General features: G+C 39.7%; 1 protein-coding gene across 2 annotated transcripts in view; it reads right to left on the reverse strand.

Annotated features, from left to right (window-relative positions):
- The window catches only part of LOC113036314 (chloride channel protein 2), a 184,075-nt gene that overhangs the window by 156,982 nt on the left and 4,315 nt on the right, over positions 1-22,778 (reverse strand). The gene's annotated exons all lie outside the window — the stretch shown is intronic.

Consider the following 22,778-nt stretch of genomic DNA (forward strand, 5'->3'; position numbering starts at 1 on the left):
ATTCCCGAGTGAGCGTACATTAGAAAGGAAGATCCCAGGAAGAGCAGTTCGCAGTCCGCGTCTCCTCAAACGCACGAGTGCGCCGGCTCGCTTCCCTCTCTTTCGGCGTCTCGCTTTCCTGGTCAGAGTCAGCAGTAAATCTGCCGCAGATGCGACAAATATTGGAAATAAATCCACAGGCGTTGTAGTCCTGTAGTTAAGGAGCTCTTCTCTGGTGTACGAGTATCCAGAGGAGTGCCCAGACACAGAAGAAATGCACAAAAACAAAACAAAAGTAAAGCACTGAAGCACCAGGGCGACCATCCGCGGCGCCATCTTGGTAGCGGCCTGAGAGGTTTTATACCAAATTCAGGATATCTTCCAGAGGGCCAAGTTTGTTTGAAGTAGTCAGCAGCAGCAAAGAGGCTGGAGGTTTGGGCATCCTGGTTTTGAATATTTGCATAAGCTCTATGAGATAGTCATAATGTGAGGTAAGCGGTCTGGGAGCGAATGGGAAAGGGAGGCATGAGCCACAAGGTGCCCCTGAGCATACGTGCACACAGACACTCTTTTTGGATTTCATAACAGATTAGAAAGCCAAATGCATTATCAGCCTCTCCACCTCTGTGAGTTTGATCCTTGAGGCCGGTGCTAGCCTGACAGACACCTTATTCTTTGTGTACTTGAGCCAGACAGGTCAGATGGTTACATGACAACACTGCAGATATCATCAGTGTAACATCCAAGTCAAGTTTTTCCTCCCTGAAAACAACAGCAGAAATCTGGTGTGGATTTCTGATCAGATTTCGAGAAAAAAAAAAAAAAAAAATTATATATATCTCTATCTCTCTCTATCTCAGTGCTTTTGAGTGCAAGCACAGGGTTCATCCAAATGAATATTTTAACACAGAAAACAGGATTTGATACAAAAAAAAAAAAAAAAAAAATAGGCCTGTTTGTTCTTTTAGCAGCTCAGCAAACATTTCCTACGCTATTTAACCTTCTCAAACTGGTTACTGCCTACAGATCAGAGGGAAAACTAAACCTTTCTAGCCTGCCAAAATGAAATTCTGAAGACAAGAAGACAAGACTGAAAATGTGCATTTTGTCTGGATATATTAAATGCTATCTGCACAAAGGACATCAGCTGCTGATGCCTGCGGGGCTTAAAAATAAAATTGTGTGTGTATGCATACATGCATGCATGCATGCATACATGCATACATGCATGTATGTGCGTGCGTGTACACACACACACACACGGGGTGCAACGATACACAAAATTCACGGTTCGGTTCGATACTTTGGTGTCACGGTTTTATTTATTTTTTTCGATACAAAAAAAAATTCTCATGCCTTTTTAAATTTGTCATTTATTAAAATTATAAATAGATATTTTAACTCAAAAGTACAGTTTTTAAATTTAATGTTGCTGAAACAACAAAATAATAAAAAATAAATCTGATGGAGAAATCACTCATCTTTGGAAAAGAGAGTTTATTACAGAGAAATGTCTCTTTCCAAAATAAAAGCTATACTATACGCTTCTTCTGGGCTGTATTCTCAGCAGCATATTAAACATATCAGGTCCCCATAAGGAGAATCATGTGCTAATGGCTGTCTAAATGACTCGGGTAACGTTTGTAGCATGCGTGCATGTTGATTTTGTCTGCTTCCACTTGTCTTTGCACTAGGATGATGTCGGCGTAAATGTGCAGTCATATTCGTTGTGTTCCCACTAGTGCTGTCAGCGTTAATCTCGTTAAAATGACATTAACGCCATAACGTGTCAAATCTCCGTTAATGAGTTACCACGGATCACCCCGTGCGTGGGGCTGGACGGCGTCAACACGTTAACGAGCTAACTGCGCTAACGCACTAGTTCCCACCAATTGAGCATTGCGTGGCACATCCTACATACTGTTTTACTTTTGTCCATGACACGCTTACCTTCAGGGTCATGCTTCACATGAAAACCAAGATAGTTCCAAACGCCAGATCTGAATGAGGGTGGGGGAGGTTCAGTTTCGGCTAGCATTGAGGCAGTTGCCATTTTGCAACGAGCTTAGCTTCTGTTTTGCTAGCTTGCGCTGCGCTCAGTGGATCTGCACTCAACAGTGCAGCCTAGGCGGAGTAGTCGAACGCAGATCCACTGAGCCCTCAACACAGACAGCATCGTCAGAAAAAAAGTTGATAAATGTAAAAAAAAACAAAAAAAACAAACAATTGTATTGTTCGATACATATGTGTACCGAACTGAAAGCACTGTATGGAATGGTTCAATATCGATAAGAGTATTGTTGCGTCCCTATATGTATCGAACAATACAAAATTTTTAATTTATTTTATCAACTTTTCTTCTTTTTTTTTTCTTCCTTTTTTTGGAAATTTATAGAAGATCTATGATGGAAAAGCAGAAGTAACACAAACTCTAGATATCATATTGTAGAGTCAGTGTTAAACCAACAAATAATCAATTTATTGATAATAAGTTTATCTCTTAACTCATTCACTGCCATTGACGTCTATAGCCATCAATTGCCAATGGCTGGCAGTGAATGAGTTAACTCCAAACCTTAATGTACAACCTTTAAAAGAGGTTATCACTGTGCTAACACTGGAAATCTAATTTTTAAAAAAAGTCTACTGGCCACATCGGGGGAACAGGATTTTTGAATTATTTTTCCATTTATTTCGAGCATGTGTGTACATATACGTAAAATAGAGCATATACACAGGAAGGAAAATACAGTCCTGCAGTACAATAGGTGCTCGAAAAGGAGTTGGAAGAAGTAACACTTATGTACTCCCACCCGCTTCACGTGATGATTAATTAAGTTGGTCCAAGCTGAAATACAAATAAACAACCCTGATCCTTGCTTTCACAGTTTACAACAGTAATTGACATCAGCAGATCATGTCGACTATGAAATCATCTTTAATTGAAGATTAACCTGATAGCAAAAAGTTCAAAGTGCTCTGTACTTGTGTCTCGGCCAAAGGTCATTTGAGAGATGGGAACCACCACTCCATCTTTGATCATTTTGTTCATAGCTGGACTGGCCATTGGCCCACCGGGCATTTGCCCAGTGGGCAGAGGGTGATTTTTCGTTTTTATAGGCCAATGGGTTTTGTTTGGTTTCCCCCCCCCCCCCCCCCTTTTTTTTCCCATAACGGTAAAAACACTGAAAGGTGGTGGAATGGCCAGATGCTGGGAGACGTGTAAAAATAACTCAATTGTTTGGTGGTGGCGATTGCGGAGCTCCCACAGATTCAGTAACATTAGCAAGTGGTGGAGGCCAGCAGATGCAACACGCTGGCAGGTCGATGACGGAAAGGCAGGAGGAGCAGAGACCCGAGGCGGTGAACTGAACTTCAGGGGCCCGTTCTTCGTACGTCGCTCACATCCAAGATCAAATGACACATCCAAGACCAAACCATCGCGCTAACCGTGAGCTCACTAATCTGGTTCCCCGAACACACCTGCTGTTGACGATTAGTACAGCTGGACGCAGTAATGTGACATCACTGGGTGTCGTAAAAGGGGCTACGCATCGATAGTAGAAACATTGATCGGCAACCCTCTGATTGGTCGGCGAAAATGTCGACGGAGCGCGCTCGGCTTGGTATTTTTCGGCAGCAGAGCAAGAACTCTTGAGTGAGGGATTTCAGGAGTTTCAGAGTTTAATCAGAACGCAAGGGAACACTGCAAAGGCTGCAAAAGCAAGGAGCGAGGGCTGGCAGAAAGTTGCTGACAAATTAAACTCGTAAGTGATTTAATAATAACAATAATAATGGAGTGGATTGATATAGCGCTTTTCAAGGCACCCAAAGCGCTTTACAATGCCACTATTCAGTCACTCTCACATTCACACACTGGTGGAGGCAGCTACAGTTGTAGCCACAGCTGCCCTGGGGCAGACTGACAGAAGCCAGGCTGCCATATCGCGCCATCGGCCCCTCTGGCCAACACCAGTAGGCGGTAGGGTAGATTTATTATATTACACTATATTATATTACATTATATTATAATATGTTATATTATATCCCCTTTCACATTAGAGCCACAACAGGACCCACTAGAACATGGGAACAGGTAAAAGTGAAACATAAGAATATTCTACAGAATGGTAAGATTTATGATTTATGACTTATATTGCTTTTCGTCTCTTGGAAAGAGACCCTGGAATAATCTGTTTGTTTATAACAGCAACCAAGAAAAGGGCAGAGCAAAAAAAAGACAGGTGGTGGTCCTGCACCCCCTCGTCAACAAGTTGGTTAAGTAAATAATACCCTCACGGGAAAATCGATATCTCTCTATGAGCACACTGTCGCGCTGAGCTAAAGGATCCTGTCTGTCCCGCAATATACGCTGAATTCTGAAAACTCTCCTTATCAATCTTGCACCTTCCGCGTATACGGACAGGACATGGCTGCGACAGGCTTCCCAAATCCACCTTCGCTTTTATAGCCGTGGTCTCTCATCTTGATTACACAAAGTAATTTGCAATTACTACTCTGAAATATGAATTACATCTGTAATAATCACATACATGTAATAGAATGTTAATAGTACATTTCCCTTTTTTAGGAAATGACCTGTATGTATCTGTGTGAAATCAATAAATGGATCAGTGCTGCATTATCTTCAGTTACATTGATAATATTTATTTATGGTGAAACAGTGGTGGAATATCGCTGTTGCTTTCGTATAAATGAAGCGGACATACCTGCGTGGCCGCGATCTAATCCTGTTTACATAAAGTAAACCTGCTCCCGAGCAGGTTTACGCTTACGGCTCTGTTGCTATGACAGCAAGTCCCGGATGAGCTTCGGGGAACCGAACGATCCAAGATCAGGCAAAATCGTCAACAATCAAATCCAGCTAACCTACTTAGCGAGGTACGAAGAACGGGCCCCAGGTAAGAAGTTATGACCTGCAGTCTATCTGGGTCAGATATAAATCAAGTTTAGGTGGAGTTTATTTTCCTTATGCTGACTTTTTACAGTCAGTTACAATAACTCGTACTGCGTACTAGCTAGCATGACAGAGTTTCTATACAGTTGGGCGGGTGCTATGATGTTAAACTTGTTTTATCTTATTTTATTTATAAGGTTAGTTATTAGAGTTTCCAACCGTCCCATAAAAAACGGAATCGTCTGGTATTCAGAGAAAATATTGCGCGTTTGGTATTGAGGTGAAAAGGAACACAGTTTGTCCCTGACTTCAGCTACAATAAAAAAGACAAAGCTGGAGTTATTCTGTGTCTTTGCTGGACAGCTGACTCTTCTTTCATTCTCCCCCTCCCTCTCCTGTTTCTACTTCAATCATGAAACTGATCAATGATCAGCTGATCGGCTTTTCTCTCTTGTTTATCGCCCACTTTGCGCCAGAACGGGGAAACCGGCGGATGACGCGCTAAACAGCAGCACGTTTAAGCTTGATCAGCTGCTGTTAGAATTTATTTAATATTAATTTCTAGGATCAGCTGATGTTTGTTGGAGCCATGGCTGTAAAAGCTGGTGGTCATGATATTGGTTTGGTTATCTGGTGAGAGGGAAACATGAAGATGAAATCAGGAGATGTCCTTACTGAATCATCAGAGCTGAACAGATGATGGAGAAACAGGTTTACCTTTTAGGTGACATGAATGAGTTGAAGGGAAGTTATGAACCGTTTCTGAGAGACAAATAACACCAGGATCCTTTTCTTAGTAGCTGACAGCTGGTAACTGTGCAGGGGCGGGTCTAGCAAAGTTTTGCCAGGGGGCCAGGTAGGGGATTAACAGGGAAAGGGGGGCACAAAGAAATACTTTTCTTTTTTCCTCATTTAAAATGTCTCGCTTTTAACAAATAATTATCTGAATCTTACAAACGTTTTCATCTGATGTAAAATGTATAGAAATCCATTATTGTACATAGTAATTTTTTTTAGGGTCCCATCATAATTTCTTCAGAAGTAGCTAAGTACTGTATATGATGTCAGTATTTTCCCACACTTTCTAGATACTGATACATATATACCAACAAGACAGTGTACATCACTGTCACAACAGCATTTGTTTTCATTCAAAAGGATTTATGGTTTTTCCTATAATTCCTGGTGGGCCGGTCCCTAGTCAAAATGCCCGGGCCGACATTTTGTCCCAGTCCAGCCCTGATTTTGTTAGAATGATAGTCTCCATCAAAGTGCATCATGTCAGCTTAAATTTCATTTATTATTAAGGTCAGTAGTTTCAGATGGTGATGCCACAGTGTGGCAGTTTACACATCTTCCCAACAAGCTAAGGGTTGAAGCAGGAAGGGTACCTGGCATACAAATGTCCTCTGAGCAGGGATGTTAAAAATTTTCAGATGATAGATTAATGGTCATTTCACGCCTGACATGCCAACAAGTATTTTTTTAGATGACTTTGTGGCTTAATCACAAACTATGGCAACTAAGTGGATGACAAATGTAGATAGTGCTTTCCCTAAAACTTTGATCAGTAATAAAAAAATAAATTAAAAAAAAAAAGGTCATACTAAATGCTAATCTAATGATCCAAATTTACAACCCATAGAACAATTGTGCAGTGTTTCATGGTGGACTGGAGAGGTTAAAGGTGAAAGCAGATTAGGAAAAAGAAATCACTTTGGAGAAAAACAGGCAAGAAACTAGAGAAATAGAGAGAGAAGGGAGGTGATTGATGGGCGAGAGGTAGATTAGCTGCAGAATTAACCAGTTAACAATCAAGTCACACACTCTAACTGCAACTTAGATCTAGTGGGCAGACCTTCAAACAAAGTGTGTTTAATGTGCATCTTTCATGCCTATATGTTCCTGCATGTTTTCTGTAGTGTGCCCATAGTATCCACTCTGTTTGTGTGTGTGTGTGTGTGTGTGTGTGTGTTAGTGAGAAGACTAATCGTATGTTGTGGTGAGAGTACAGAGGGGCGTTCAAAGGCACACAGTCATTCTCCCAGGGGTAAAGAATGCTGTGGAATTTGTTTGCAGAAACAGAAAAACAACAACAAGACAGAAAATGCACAAATTTGTTAGAAAGGAAGGAGGGAAAAAAAAAAATAACACCGAGAACTAAAAGTAGAGAGCATAGAAGTCGCTGCCACATCCAGAAGCTCTGTAAGTAGGTGCCGAAGCGAGTCGCACACCACAAAAAGGTAGAAAGTTAAAGACCAGCAGAGTTACGCCCCATTGTAATGTGATGCTAAATTAAACAGGGCCACTCACAGCTCTTCTGTTAAAACATGCCAGAAAAAGTCAGTGGCATCCGTTTTACAGCTTACTGCTATATCCAAAGAACTGTGTCTAACAGTGAGACGCACACAGCTGGGTCTCAGTGACATAAACGCAGGTAAAATAATAACAAGTCAGAAGTTTGTCTGTCTGCATGTGGGTTTACTTCTGCTGATGTGTGCTAGAGGGTTTATTTTAATAGCAGTGACTTCTCAGACTTAATCTTTCCTTTTTCTCTCCAGTGTCACATCACATTACACAATCCATCCATTCCCACACACACACACACACACACACACACACACACACACACACACACACACACACGATTGTAGCGCCCAGTCTTGCCTTTGCTACAGCAAAGCTAAATTATAGTTATGTACTGTGGATGTTCAAATGACTACAGGGGTGCTAAAGAATGACAAATTGAAGAAAGCAGTGACATGTTTTATTTACTTAGCCCTGAATTTGACATCTAATGTTCTTTGACTAATCAGCAAAGAGGACTGTGCTTGCATAATGCCTGTTCTTTGAGGGGAGCACATCTGAGAGACTGCATCAATATACTTTAAACCTGTGAAGTCTGACAAGTGTGTGAACAGCATGAAATATACCAAAAGGGCTGCCACACGAAAACTCTTACAAAATGTCCATCTTTCACAATATTTAAATAGGATATTAGTCAGCCTTTACTCTAAAGCCAGCAGAAGCTACTGCACCACCACCATCACCAACAACAGTCGCCTCAAGGTGTTAGAATTGTATGGTATAGATTGGGTTCTTGTTCTAATCAAACTATCAGGTGCGCCCCTATGAGCAAGCACTTGGTGACAAGTAGGGAGGAAAAACTCCGTTAACAAGAAGAAACCTCCAGAAGAATCAGGCTCAGGGAGGGGCAGCTATTTACCACGATAGACGATAGAGCGACAGGGGAGTAAACTATGGAGGAGGACACCCACCCCAACCGGCCATGGCAGATGACCACCACTCCCTGAGCCTTGTTTCTTGTTTCTTCATGGGGTTTTTTCCTCCCCACTGTCACTAAGTGTGTGTCATGGGGTGTTCAAATGATTGTTGGGGTTTTCTCTGTATTATTGTAGGGTCTTTACTTTATAATATAAAGCGCATTGAGCAACTGTTGTTGGTGTTACTAAAACTGACTTGAACAAATAACATGCACATCATGAGTGAAAAAAGGAAACAATAGCAAAATTTTAAGAAAATAAAATAACAACAAAATCTTACAGGAATTTAACACTTTCAAATTTAGACATCAGAATAAACCTCCTACTTGCATTTATCCCAGCTCATAATGGTTTTTATTGTCATTACTATTATAGTGATGATGACACTCTTCATTTACTTTATGGAATTTTCCATCATTAACACACATTTCCTATACCAGATGCAATTGTTGCATCTGGTTGATGCATTGTTATAATGTTCTAATATGTGATGTTATAATGATCTGTTGTACATCTGTTGCCAAGCTTTTATTGTGGTGGCTGTTGGATTATTTTATTCGCCTGTTTCTGTTTGTTTTGTAATTTAAAAATAAAATACATAAATACAACAAAACAAAAAACAAATACTGATAGTTGCAGACAAAGGGCAACAAACTGTAAGACATGAAAAATATATATAAATTATAACCTACTGGCCTTGTCCTCTTTAACATGTTTGTATTCCATTATTGCAGATTTAATTTGTTTTAAATCATCAGCCAATCAGCATATAATGTGCCATGTCTAGTTAAAAAACTAATTAAAAACTCATTACACTGTGTAAAGCTATCAAACGAAAAAAAAAAATCCAAATTAAAAGCCAGAAACATTATCGCTAAATTAAATAAATAAATAAATTAAATTTTCTCTTCAATTTGTGCACAAAGAAGAGCCTGTTCTCCATGCATGTAATAAAGTGTTGAGCAACCCCTCATTTCTTTACACTTTGCAAGGAAAATGAGAAACTTGTCCAGTGATTTACTGAGACATACAAACGAACACAGAAATACAGTGTACAAAGCAAAAAATACAGTTTATACAATTATCACTCTCCAAGTAGTTTTTAGGAATAGTTCTCAAGGCTTCTTGAAGGACATTCATAGCCAACGTCCTTTGGATGTTGGCTGTTTAGTAAAAGTCCATCTTGTAAATGATTAATCAATAATAAAAATAAGAATAAAGTAATAAAGTTACTTATCAAAACCGATATTAAAAAGGGCTTGCCAACAACACATAACACTAAAAGGCAATCAACAGGCAGAGATGAAAAGATTTAACAACTCAAGGACAATTTTTTCAATTTAAAAACACAGTGAGTGCACTTCAAAAACAAAATACAATGTGACTATGGATAAGCACAAACTCATTTCCGTGTGTCCACTAATTAATAAATCAACTAATTTTACTTTAGGAAACATTTCTAGGAAACATTTCTAGGAAATATTTCTAGGAAAGCAAAATGCCGGAAAAATATGCTGGACACACAAAGTAGTGATGAAATACAAAAACAAACATAATACATAAAGTCGATTAACTCTTAACATTATAAATAATAATTAGTGACGTTCTGGGCTGATTGCAACACTGATGTTAAACAATCTGGCACCGTGTGAGACAAAAAAAAAAAAAAAAAATTCTTCATTTGATAAAAAAAAACAAACAAAACTGTTTGAACACAGTCTTCCACACTCCTGACATTTCAAGAAGCTCAACTTCACTGGAGAAACTAACAGCAGTTTAAATGATCTAGATAACAATCCTTATCAACGCCTCCACAGTTAATGTACTTTTTTTTTTACTCCTAAATGCAAAATTAAAAGTGAAAGTCTGCAATTCAATCTTATCTTGTTTGTTTGATTTAAAATGTACTGAGGAAGTGTACAGAGGAAAATCTGTGCCAAAGCAGAAGTTGACTCTTCACAGGGATACTGTTAGCTACATCATTTGTTCAGAGACACAGTGCAGTAGCAAGGATTTGTTTGAAGGAAAGGGTTTGGTCAATATATATAATTAAAAAAAAAAAAAAAAAAAAAAAAAAAAAAAAAAAAAACACACAACACTTTAGTATCCAATGTTCAAAGGTCGAACAGCCGGCACACAGTAAAACTTTGAAAGAAACCCTCACATCAGCACCATATTATCAACAAGAACAGGCAAGTTACGCTCAGTCCCAAACAATCCAGGAACAGATAGAGAAACATGAGACAAGAGCGTCTGCGACCGGGAATGGTAGGGGGACAAAGAGAAAGAAAATAAAGACGGGGACAGCCATGCGGAAAGTGAGAACAAACCCAGGCCCTCAAACACTTGAGACAGGACAGCAAAGTGGCTCATTTGCATAAAATTAAATCTACTGTGTTCTGATTGGATACGCAGAGCTGCACCCTGTTAGCAACAGTTTGCCTCTGCACAGCAACGGGATGAACAGCACGAGGTATAAAGAGTCATGGATGGTACAAATAAACAGGTGGGCTGTGCACGAGTGCCGATGTGTTAATGTGTCCACGTCACACCTCCCTGCATGCCGTTGTCTAAAGAGCTGCATGTGAGCAAAAGGCCAAGTGCCTATTAGTGAGACGGTGTGTGTGCTAAGAGTTCTGTATAGCCTGCTGATAACCAACATTTGGTGCAACAAAGCACCTTCCATCGTCCCTTCCAATCTGTCAGCACAGGGACCGCTGTGTCTCTGCTGCCAAGAGCAGCGTTGATCAACTTCATTGGGGGCTAAACACCGCCAAGCGTCTGTTTAATTACACTCGATCTAACAGCAATTAGACATCAGGCAGCTGAGGGGGAAGAGTTACTGCAATTCTAGGCTTATGAACTGATCTTGTACAGTATGCAGATTTCACAAGCAACAAACACACAGGAGTGTTGTGTTTGTGTGTGTGGCATTCACACAGTTACCTTGCAGTTGGTTTATTTTAAAGTGCACTAAAACGCAGGGCTATTAGAAGCACATTAGAAATAGGATAGGCTTATCAGAAACATAGGAGACGGAAACTTTTTTAGAATCAATACTAACCATAAAGCAGCTGAGCTTGGTTTGATTCATGTTGAACAGTAAATTCCTTAAAGCAAACCTTCAGAAACACTGTCATGTCCAGGCTCTGCTGATGCATGATTTACAATTTAATAAAGCCCTTATTTATCTTAAAATGGTCCTTTGTGAAAGCCCTCAGGTTAGCCTCTGTCTTGAATGGGTTGTTTTAGCTTTTCAAGGCCCCACTTCTAAACCCGCTCTGTTCTGATTGGGCAGCTTTTGAAAGATGCCACAGGCTACAGAAAAAACGCAAACAGATCAGCAATAGATTCAAAGAGGCTGTGATTTAGAACTTCTTAAGGCTGTTGTCAGGCACAAGACAAGTAGGAAAAGAAAGAAAGAAAATAACAAACAACAACAACATGATCTTACGGGCCTTCTTTTCTGTGCTTTCCATCTCTTTCAGCTCCTTCAGTAGATGCCTAACTTCATTGTGCACAGATCATGAATGGCACCAACTTTGATGATCCCCTGGCTTTTCCTCCTTTGTCACATATATTAGCAAATACCTACAAGTAGGGCTGTGCGATATGACCAAAATCTCATATCCCGATATAAGAATTCTATTGTCCCGATAACGATACAAATCACAAAAATGTAACATTTTCTGTAAATTCTGTGAATCTTGGGCAGCTCGTCTTGTGGGAAGTGTTTCCAGCTGTGCGTCATGTAGCTGGAGTCGAGTGTTTTAACCGATGCATTTTCATGCACCACGAAACAAACGATAGCGTAAAATGAAACTATAGACGTTTTTATATCGTCATCCGATATATATCGTTATATCGAACAGCCCTACCTACAAGACTACTGACAGTCCCATGAGCTTCAGATGTACTCTGTGTTTAGCGGTAATGCTACAACCCGTTACTTTACCAGTTCCACTGGGAATACTTTTTACAGGAATAAGTATAATTTCTACATTTCTCTTTCTTTAAAACTCTAAAATTTATATAAATTGAACACTTTAAGAACTAAAGCTGTAAATGGAAAGCAGAACTTAAAAAAAACAAAACAAAAAACAAAAACCCAGCTGTGTGAGATGAACCCATATGAAATTCTTGAGGATCAATATTCAACAATACTCCCGGACTCATCAATACAGTTCCTCTTTTCCTCCGGCCTGGACAAAGATTGTTAAACATGTCCCAAACCATCTCAACCTTGAACTGTCCCTCTGATGTACTTATTTCTAATCCTGCCAATTCTGGTCACACCAAATGAAAATATTATCTTCACTTCTGCTACCTCCAGTTTGGCTTCCTGTCTTTTTTGCCCCCAGTACCACCAACTGCTGCATATCCTTTCCAGCTTACTCTTTATGACCCGCATGTTTAATTTGGATAGATTTTATGTCAGATGCTCTTCCTGACGCAATCCTCACCATTTGTCTGGGCTTTGGATCAGCACCGGGAGTATACTGGCTTGTGGCGCCCTGTCACTGGGTTGTCATTCAAAGAAGGTAAAGGGCTTCAAAAAAACCAAAAACACCAAAAAGAACAAATACTATTTTGACCATTTAAAACTTTGTGTGTTCCAAGTCAACACTGATGACTATAAATAACCCTAACTGAAAGACTGATAATGAGTTTAGGTGCAGCATTTAGATGAAGCACTTTCAAAAGCCAAAAATCTAACACTAGGCACTGGGGTAGTTAGGCCAAACAAGGTGAAGAAGTCTGGGATCTTTTTCATTACACAGAGTTGATACATCAACAAGAATTCCTTTATCAAAAAGGTGTTTGAAGTAAAAGCAGCTCCAGGCATGGAAAATCTCCCAGAAAACAAACAAACAGTCACACATAGTACTGATAGTGGACTGAACATCCGTTGATGTGTCAACGCTTAAAAAAAAAAAAAAAAAAAAAAAAATCCAGCTAGGTCACTTTGAGGTGACTGAGTGCCATGATCCGATACCAAAGTCAGACTCCCCATTTGCTTGAACCCACCAAATTCAGACCATGTCCGCCTAGTTCATGGTGATTCCTGGATAGCTCAGAGAAAAATTTCTAGAACTCACTCAAAGGTGCACAGTTAACAGTTGTGTAGGGGTTAGGCTGGAGTCCCAAATAAATCAATAACATTTCCAGCATATAAACTATCTAACCAATAATAAATCACAATGCACTTTGATATTTGCCCCTTAGATAACTAGTAATTTCCTTAGAGTTGATAAATACCCATTACATACCCATTATCTTGCCATCACCAGTGTGTGAATGTGTGTGTGAATGGGTGGATGACTGGATGTGTAAAGCGCTTTGGGGTCCTTAGGGACTAGTAAAGCGCTATACAAATACAGGCCATTTACTATTTTTACCATTATAAATTGCTTGACAAAAAAAACAAAAAACACCCAACTACAATTTCTTATTTTATTTTTTGTATTAAACATGGTTGTGGAATGTTACAATTAATTCTCATCTTCTAGATTTTTGTTTTAGTTTTAAACTAACATTGCATTTTATAAATAAACAGATTACACAGTTATTTACATCTAACAATGTTTCACCATTGTTAGAGGTAAATAAGGTCATTGAGGTTCAACCTCAATTACACTTTAAAGGAAAACAACTTGTGCAATGCAAGTTGTGCACGACATTTGATTTAATCATTTATATTGGTTTTCCTATGAGAAACACTATTGCAAAAGCAAACAGAAGACTCATGGGACTGGTAATGTTTAACTTGAAATCCTTAATTTACCAGTGTTGTCATCATTTTTTCCTGTTGTGTTTTGACTTCAGTTCCTGAACATGTGAGATAATGTTTCGAGGACACAAAGGTTTAGCCAGCATAACAGACTCCTGTAGTGATTGTTTAAATGTAGGGTTGTTGTTCACCTATCACCTGTGTAGTGGATGGGCCACATGAAACAGTTCTTTCCTTACTAATAATCCGTAAGATCTATTGCTGGGTTTTCTGATTTTTTTTATTTTTATTTTTTTTTAAGTTTATAGTTGTATGTACTTAAAAATTAAATTTTTTGTGACTTAACCTCCAAGTACCTCATGCTTAAACAAGTGAATGCACTGGAGCGTGCCTCTCTGAAGTTAACATAATGCTACAGACTGTCTAGGGAAAACAGTGCTTGGACACTGCAGCACAATCAAAATTATTGCAGCTGTGTGAGATGAACTTGTTATCTTATCTCCTTTGAAATTGTTGTTTTTTAGATGGGGACAAGGTCTGCAACCACTCGCAGTCAGTTCAAAGTGATTTCAGTGGATCAAGAAGGAAATAAAATAGCAATAAGTTGGACTGTCAGTCTGCAGTCATTGGTGATAACTGCTAAACTAGTGAAAATCACAAATCAGAGTCTAGCCAGAACCTCACAAATTTGAAAAAGAAATTCAAAATGATATAGGTACTTGGCAAACACACTATCCAGAACAGAGCCAGCTGGAAACCAACTGGATCAAGTCCCCCAGTTGCAAAAGGCATGTAGATGAATTGCACTCATCAGTGCAGATTGCCAACACATTGCAGTCAATCTTTCTGCATTTATAAATTAGACAGCAATTATTTGCAACCTTAGGCCAATCTGACTCATCTGAGTTGGACCGCTATTGTTTGACGACAGATCTCTCAAAAGACCACCTTGTGGTTAAAAGTGATTGCCCAGAGGTTGAGGTTTTTGCACAGGGCAACCAGCTGGTCACCACAACTACTTTTAAATGCAATAACCAGACAACCACCAATTTTTCCTACTCACAAGAAGTCGCTGTCCTATTTTTATTTCAATTTCACTGACCCATTACCGGGATGACTGAGATCCTTCACAGACACACTGACCCATTACCATTTTCTTTTTTTTTTCTTTTTTTAAAAACAAAGAGTCTGCAGATGTTTAAGGTAAAGCAAAAAAAGTGTTTCCTGAAAAACACAGTAAAACGTTTCTCATATGACATCTTATACACTGGACTATGTTAGATTAATTTAGCAAAGTGATGAGACACTAAAGGTTTAAAGGGTAAAAATTACCAGAATTCAAACATAAGTTCAGACTGAAGGAGTTAATCTAGAGATGGGTAGTTATGATGTGAACTTATCACATGCATTCCTTTCTACTTTGATTAGGAAGTCTTCACAAACTGAGAACGTGTGAAACAGATATCTGTGGAGACACTCATATAAACAGAAATGCTTACATTTTTTTCCCCTTGAAAAGCATAAGTGCTGATATGGGTGTAAACAGTAAACACTGGTTCTTTGGATGCAATCTGATGTTATAGGTAGAGCAGGGCGATATGACCACAAGTATTTATCACGATATACATTTGAAAATTTGCGATAACGATATAACTGACAATATAATTGACACTAGACAAAATACTTTACAACTCCACAACTTTATTAGTGCAAAAAAAACAAACATCTATGTATTTTCACTTAAACAAGCAGCTGTTTTTTATGTGCATTAAAGTTATATAAAAATGTAACAGTGCAAATTACTTGCTGACAGTTTAACCAAAAGGTATTTCCAGTGGAAATTGGCCGACATATCCTCAGCATAACCATGCATAATATCCACAAAACTTAAAAAGAGGTCTCTCACACACACACACACACACACACACACACACACACACACACACACACACACACACACACACACGTTGAAGCACAGTATCACTCCGCGAGGCTCCTGCCTACGATAGCCGTAATGCTCTGACAATGTGCTCCGTGTACGACATAAAATCATTTCGAGGTCAGTAAACACAACCAGAATTCAAACATAAGGCACACGGGATTATAAGGGGCACTGTCGATTTTCAGAAAAATTAAAGGATTGATTTTAAGTGTGCCGTATTTTCCAAAAAACAAACAAACACTGTAATAACAACGGCCCCGCTAGCATGCTCTACCAAAAATAGTGCTTTGTTGAGTATCTGATGGACAAAAGCTAAACTAGTTCCACACCACTGAAGTTGCAGCATTTTTTACAAACCAATTCTGGTTCATCCATTTCATTCAACGATCCCCTTTCGCCCTTGTCATTCTCCGCCATTGCTTATGAAAACAAAAAGGCACTGCGCATGCGCGTTTTACCCATATTCTATCGCGATATTTCATTTTCTTATTGTTGCCCAACATTATACCGGTATCACTGTGAACGGTATGATATGGCCCAGCCCTAGTTATAGGTCAAGAAAGTAAAAATTAGTTTTTACTGTGACATCATCACATTTTATTTCTTCCTTCTTTTAAGATAAAGAAGTAGTTTAATTACCCTTTACCACAATCTACTATATGTATGTACCCCATTTACTTTTGTTGCGTTCCAGTTGACTTGGATATTTTGTGAGCAAGGCCCATCATTCTGCTTTTGTGACTGACAGCGTTTTCAGACAGAATTTAACAGTCAAAGTAAGGAAACATTTAGCCATCTGCTACAATTCCTAAAATGATCAATATTACAACAGTTTAAAAAAAAAAATGAATAGACAATATCAGTTCAACTTGAAAACAACCAGCCTTCAAACCAGTTACAGCTGCATTTCAATCACAACTCCAAGTAAATGATTTGGCAGACTTTTATAGTGGATGCCCTTTCTGAGACAACCTCCCAAAAAGATTTCCCTTGTCCCAGTCTAAAAGTCAGGGATCTTTCACTTGTTGGGCACATGTGTAAACCAATATCCAACACCAAAATAGTACATTAAAGTACTAAAGAAGTGAATTCCTTCAGTGGGCTGGTTTCAGTCATTATGCAAATGTATGTTTATAAGAATGAGGAAACCTGCAGTCAGCTGAGACTGAAGAAGTCACTTGGATGAGCGACGAAACGTTTCTCCCACAAAACGCTATGTCCAGATGAACAGAATCAAGTTTTGGAGATTTACTTTCCTGGATGATTGAGAATGCATCAAGAAGCTAAACTAAATATTTCTACTACTGTTGAACAGTAGATTTTTTTGCCACAACTTGCACTGCGCAGTCTAAAGCACAGCATCACACACACCGATCTGTTGTGCTCCACATCATGATTGTCATCTTTCTTCCGGCTGTGCACTCCCACTGTCCTTTATTACCACTTTATCGCCATTAAGTGCATTATCAGGTTACACCAAGTGACTGACAAAATCCATCCATCCATTCTTTTCCTATTATCCATTTCAGGGTTGCGGGGGGCTGTAGCCCAGCTGTCTTAGGGCGAGATGCGGGATACACCCTGGACAGGTCACCAGTCTGACGCAGTGACTGACAAAATTGTACAGTTAATTTAAACATGATGAATTCCTCTCTTTTTTACCTGCACAGGTTTTAAAACATAATTTTTAACAACAAGCGCTCCAGCAGAGCAAACCTCTACCAAGACAGCTCAGTAAAAATTAGATGCAGGTAGCATAACAGAGGTTTACTTTGATTACACGAACATGTTGTAGGAGTTGGTCATGGATAATAGGTATTGATTTGGACATGAATAACTTGAGCTTATTATATAATATTACACTACAGTATATTTCTCACTAAGTAGGCAGCTCATTCTCTCTCTTGACAATACTTTCTTTGAGGATATAACACATCTTGGGGTCATCTTGAAAGAAAGACAAATGTGAAATGTAAAAGTGAGATCACTGAGTTCACGTGGACACAAAACAACATTGTGATATTTAGAATCCCCATAGATCATTCCCTATATGCCCATATGTCGTCAGTACAAACAATAGCAGTCAGAAATATAGTTTTAAATAGTTCTATATAGCATTATTCCTTTTACCTCTCCTTCAGGGTCAACAGCTTGATCTGAAGGTCAAAAGCCAAATGTTTCAAATAATATTTACATTTTTTTTTATACTGTACACACTATATGGTGACAATACTTATCCTTAGTCAGGTACTCGAACCACCTCAACTGGCTCCTTTCAATGTGGAGGAGCAGCGGCTCTACTCTGAGCCCCTCCCAGATGGCTGAACTATCTCAACCCATCTCTAAGGGAGAGGCCAGCCACCCTTTGGAGGAAGCTCATTTCTGCCGCTTGTATCTGCGATCTCGTTCTTTCGGTCACTACCCACAGCTTGTGACCATAGGTGAGGGTAGGGACGTAGATCGACCGGTAAATTGACAGCTTCGCTTTTACACTCAGCTCCCTCTTCACCACAACAGACCAGTACAGCACAGCATCCGCATCCACAGCAATCCGTCTGTCGATCTCCCGCTGCCTTCTCCCATCTCTTGTGAACAAGACCCCAATAAACCCTACCTCTGCAAGCCTGCACACACACAGACACTATTACAGGCCAACACAGTTAAAAGGTATGTAGTGCAGCACCATAGCAAAATTCAAGGTTTCCTAATTGCTTTTGGCTAGAGAACTGTTCCTGTCATCTTATTACAGCCAGTTTCATACCACTCTTTGCAGTCAAGTGAATGTGCTTTGTGTTTTATATTTGTTATCCATTCTTTTTTCTTTTTTTAAATTGACATCACCTCGTTGAGAGTTTCTAATCAGCTCTGCTGAATCTCCCGTATTTGCCTAAGATCCGTTTTTGATCTCTTCTCTGATCCATATTTGTTAAGGACTCAAGAGGAGTAAGAAAGAAAAAGGTGTGGCACTAATCACGAGACACGCCTCAACACTAAAAACTGCCTCATCCTTTTAATCTAATGGCCTATCGAGCTTAACCTTTCCCTCCCGCCATCTCTGGGTGATTAATAATCAACACAACCCGGCCTGTGTGATCAATGTATCTTAGAACAAAGCGTAAGTCGCACAAACACATCCCAGCTTTTGTTTTACCTAAAAAGGCCCAGCCTCCATTTGTCCCGGCCTGTGAAGTGATTGCCAAATGCACCGTTACTATGTGTGGTTTCATCATTAACAGGTTTAAGAATTTTGCTTTTCTGAAACCATCCTCAAGAGCCCTCACACCAAGAGGCAAATCCATCACAACTGTTTGTGAAAGAGTAAATACAGGTGGACACATCAGTTTATGAAAGAGAAAAGAAACTAAATGCTTGATCTCTTGTGACAGAAAGAAAACTTGTTAGAGGCTTTTGAAGCTTATCTGCAGTTAGAGCCAGCTTAGGTTATGCAAACAGCCCTTTCTGCACACAGTCAAAAGCAGGGGGTCAAGTAGCTCTTGACCGGTCTGCAAAAAGAAAAAAGAAGAAGAAGAAAAAACTTCACCCACAAGGCATAATGAAGCAGAGAGAGATCCAGTGAAGGGAAATTTCCACTATGAATGCTGGGAAGCAAGCTTCAAACAAAAAATTACTACAGTGAGGCGACAGACGCAAGGTTACAAATGATTCTGTGTCACAGCAAGACAAATGGACACAACCCACAGAGCCACCCCACTAACACAGGGAAATATGGACTCGCAAATTATGAAGTCTCCATACTTCTTTAGCTGACACTTTCACTTCCTCATCGTTTTCAAAAAAGCCTTCGGTCAGTATAATAATGGAAGCACATTCCCAATCAGAAGACCTGCTGTCACAAAATACGCCTGCCCGTAACTTCCCTTCCAATGAAACAGTCTGACTGAAATAAGGTTCCAGCATTGCCTTTGTGTCATCCTGCATCACCATAGACGAGCGCAATCAGTGACCATCTTTAACTCTGTATTTGCATGTTGTCCTATCACTCATATCTGAATTACTGAACATGCACGCCCAACAACCACACTGATACGGGTTCTGGAATAGCTGGTCGTAAGCCTCCACACATACCATGTCACACTGCAATAGCAAGCCATCAAAGCCAGTGAGTGAGATAAAAGGGCAAAGGTGGTGATCAGCTGGCTGTCCACAATGTTAGGACTCTAACGTCTAACAATGTCACACCTTTATACACTACACAATTTACTCAGTCACTTAGTGGGGAAAGTTGCCCATTCAGTGGTGCCAATTCCACATTAAGAGATGCTGAAAACTTTCTTCAACACTAGAATATCAGGGTGAGAAGCAGCGTCTTCCAGTCAGACTTTACCAGAATCAGTACAGGAGTGTACCCGTCAAACATTTTATAATAGGTCACGCTCCAATATGAACATCTTTGACACTCTACAGAAAGTTTCCTGCTTTATATTAGTTTGTAGTCAATCCATCTCTGGACTCTTAGCCAGCGCTACCCTTAGCTTTCATAGCCTCTAAGCCAAGCCTCTGCTGATTTCATTATTTTCATCTAATAGTAAAAATACATGATCCAATGCGTAGACGTCTCATTGGTATGTGGACAGTGTCTTTTTTTGGACTAAAAAAAATAAATTAAAAAAAAAGGGGAACGTTTTGATAAAAGCAGTGTTATTGGGAACATTTTTCTTTAGAAGAAGAAGAACTGTTTTTCATCTGTTTTTTCTGGCCCCTGATTGTTCTTTGAAGACTTCGCAATCTTGAAAAGCAGAAAAGTAGTAAATAGACAACATATCTGATAGCGTAGGGTTAAGGTTAGAAATATTTAAGTCTCAGGGGGTTCTTTTTTTTTTTAAATGAATAAATAACATACGTGTTAGCATCTTGCAATTATCATAATGCAACATGATGGAATCTCTTGTTGTCACCAACTCCCTTTAAAACTCTAATTTAAACTCCAGATTGCAACAGAGACACTTTCCATTATGTCCTTTGTTCAGGGTTATTTTTGGAATCTTTATAGCTGCAGGAGATATTACAACACTTTCCGTAACTTTATTAGCATTCCTCGTGACGAGTAATCCAACTGTTTTAGCGCCTCCAAGAAGCTCGCGTGTGTTTGGCACCAGTGTGATCGTTCTGTTAATTATTACGTGTTCACACAGTTTTGCAAATAAATTGGAGCAACGCCGACAAACAGGATTTCACTTTATTGCTTATGATAGCGGTCGCCACGGAAAATGTCATAAATATCAGCCTGTGACATCTGATAGGCTACTCACACCACTGTACAAGACCTATTAAAACCTTACGTTTGAGCTAAAAAAAAAAAAAATTAAAAAAAAAAAAAAAAAAAAAAAAGCCTAACCCTTAAACTGCTATCAAACAGTTTTGTTACAACTTCTTGGAAGAAGAAGTCTTTAACATTTGCTCAGTTATTTATTCTCTTGCTCATTTCAAAAATGATTTGCTAATGTTAACCTTGCAATTGACAGTTATGAAGGTCAAAAATATTACTTCTTGACTGAAGGTGTCATTTGCTGATAATTCGTGCAACAAAAGATGTGCGTATGCTTACGTAACTTTATACACTAGATTCACACCATGTACCATTCAAACACGCGCAAATGTAACTTTATGTTCTTGAAGAAACAGCCGAAAATCAGCTACACGCACAAACTGACGTGTTAGTCTGATGTTAGCCGACAATATGTTGAGGCTGCTTTTCTGCCAGTGTTTCTGTACAGCCAGCCTTTCAACCTTCCTAACAGCCAAACTACACTGGCCTCTTTGAGCATCCACTGCCCACAACAAAACCCACACAACCACCACGACTGCCAATATTGCACAAAGACACCATGTTACTACAACCCACGGCGAGGGGATGGGGGCAGAGAGAGAACTCATTTATGATAAAAGAGGTTATTCGCACACTGGAGCTATTTTTATTTGATTCCATTTCACAATTTTTGTTCCTGTAACAATCTTCTATATGCTGTGAAGTAAGCCGAGATTAACAAAGGAAGTAGTCTGAACACGTTTTTTCTTCCTCCCTCTTTCTTTCCGAGAGCTGAAGGAACGGGCACGAGACCCTGCCAGGGTGACAGAGCGTCCAGTGCTGAATCAGCGGGTCGCAAGTTGTGTAATCTCACACACACACACACACACACACACTAGCAGAGGCAGGGTGGACAGAGCCGAGTGTGTCTGTGTGTTTGTGCAAGGAAACTTCAAGAAAAAAGAAACAGAGGCCCAAACAAGTGTTACAGTTGTGGCTCCTCTTAATTTAAAGCCTCAGTGCCGCTGAATGGATCCAGTTGGCCTATAAGACGAGTCTCTTCAAACAGCCAATTCTTTAGGCTTGACCAAAGTTTTGTTTTTGTCAGGAAAAGTACACACACACACACACACACACACACACACACACACACACACACACACACACACACACACACACACACACACACACACGAGGGGGACTCTCAGCTTAAAGCCTGCCCTGTAACCATTCTGAGGGATGTGCTCAAATTTACCAATTAAAAGCCCTCACTTAGTCCTCTTATGGAGTGGGAACCTACAGGCCCTGATCTCTATTCATTTGAGGCCCTGTGGCATTAAAATGTGTGGGAGCCCCCTGCTGTTTAAATCAGGTCTAAACGCAGTCATCCAAAGCTGCATGAAGACTTTCTAGGACTTCTGACAACTGCTTGTGTAATGTGTAATAAAAAAAAAAAAAAAAAAAGCAAGATAAAGAAGATGGCCTACGATAACAATGGTGAGCCAGATGTGGGTGCTGCACGAGACACTTGCACAGCTGCCAGTTGCATCACAACCTGCTGTGTGCTGCACCCAAGCCGCTAACCAACGATGAATTGATCCATTGTCTGATGCTGGTGGTTGTATACACATCCAGTGCTCCTGACACTACCAGTAATC

Source organism: Astatotilapia calliptera, chromosome 14, assembly GCF_964374335.1.
Source record: "Astatotilapia calliptera chromosome 14, fAstCal68.1, whole genome shotgun sequence".
Taxonomy (NCBI): domain Eukaryota; kingdom Metazoa; phylum Chordata; class Actinopteri; order Cichliformes; family Cichlidae; genus Astatotilapia; species Astatotilapia calliptera.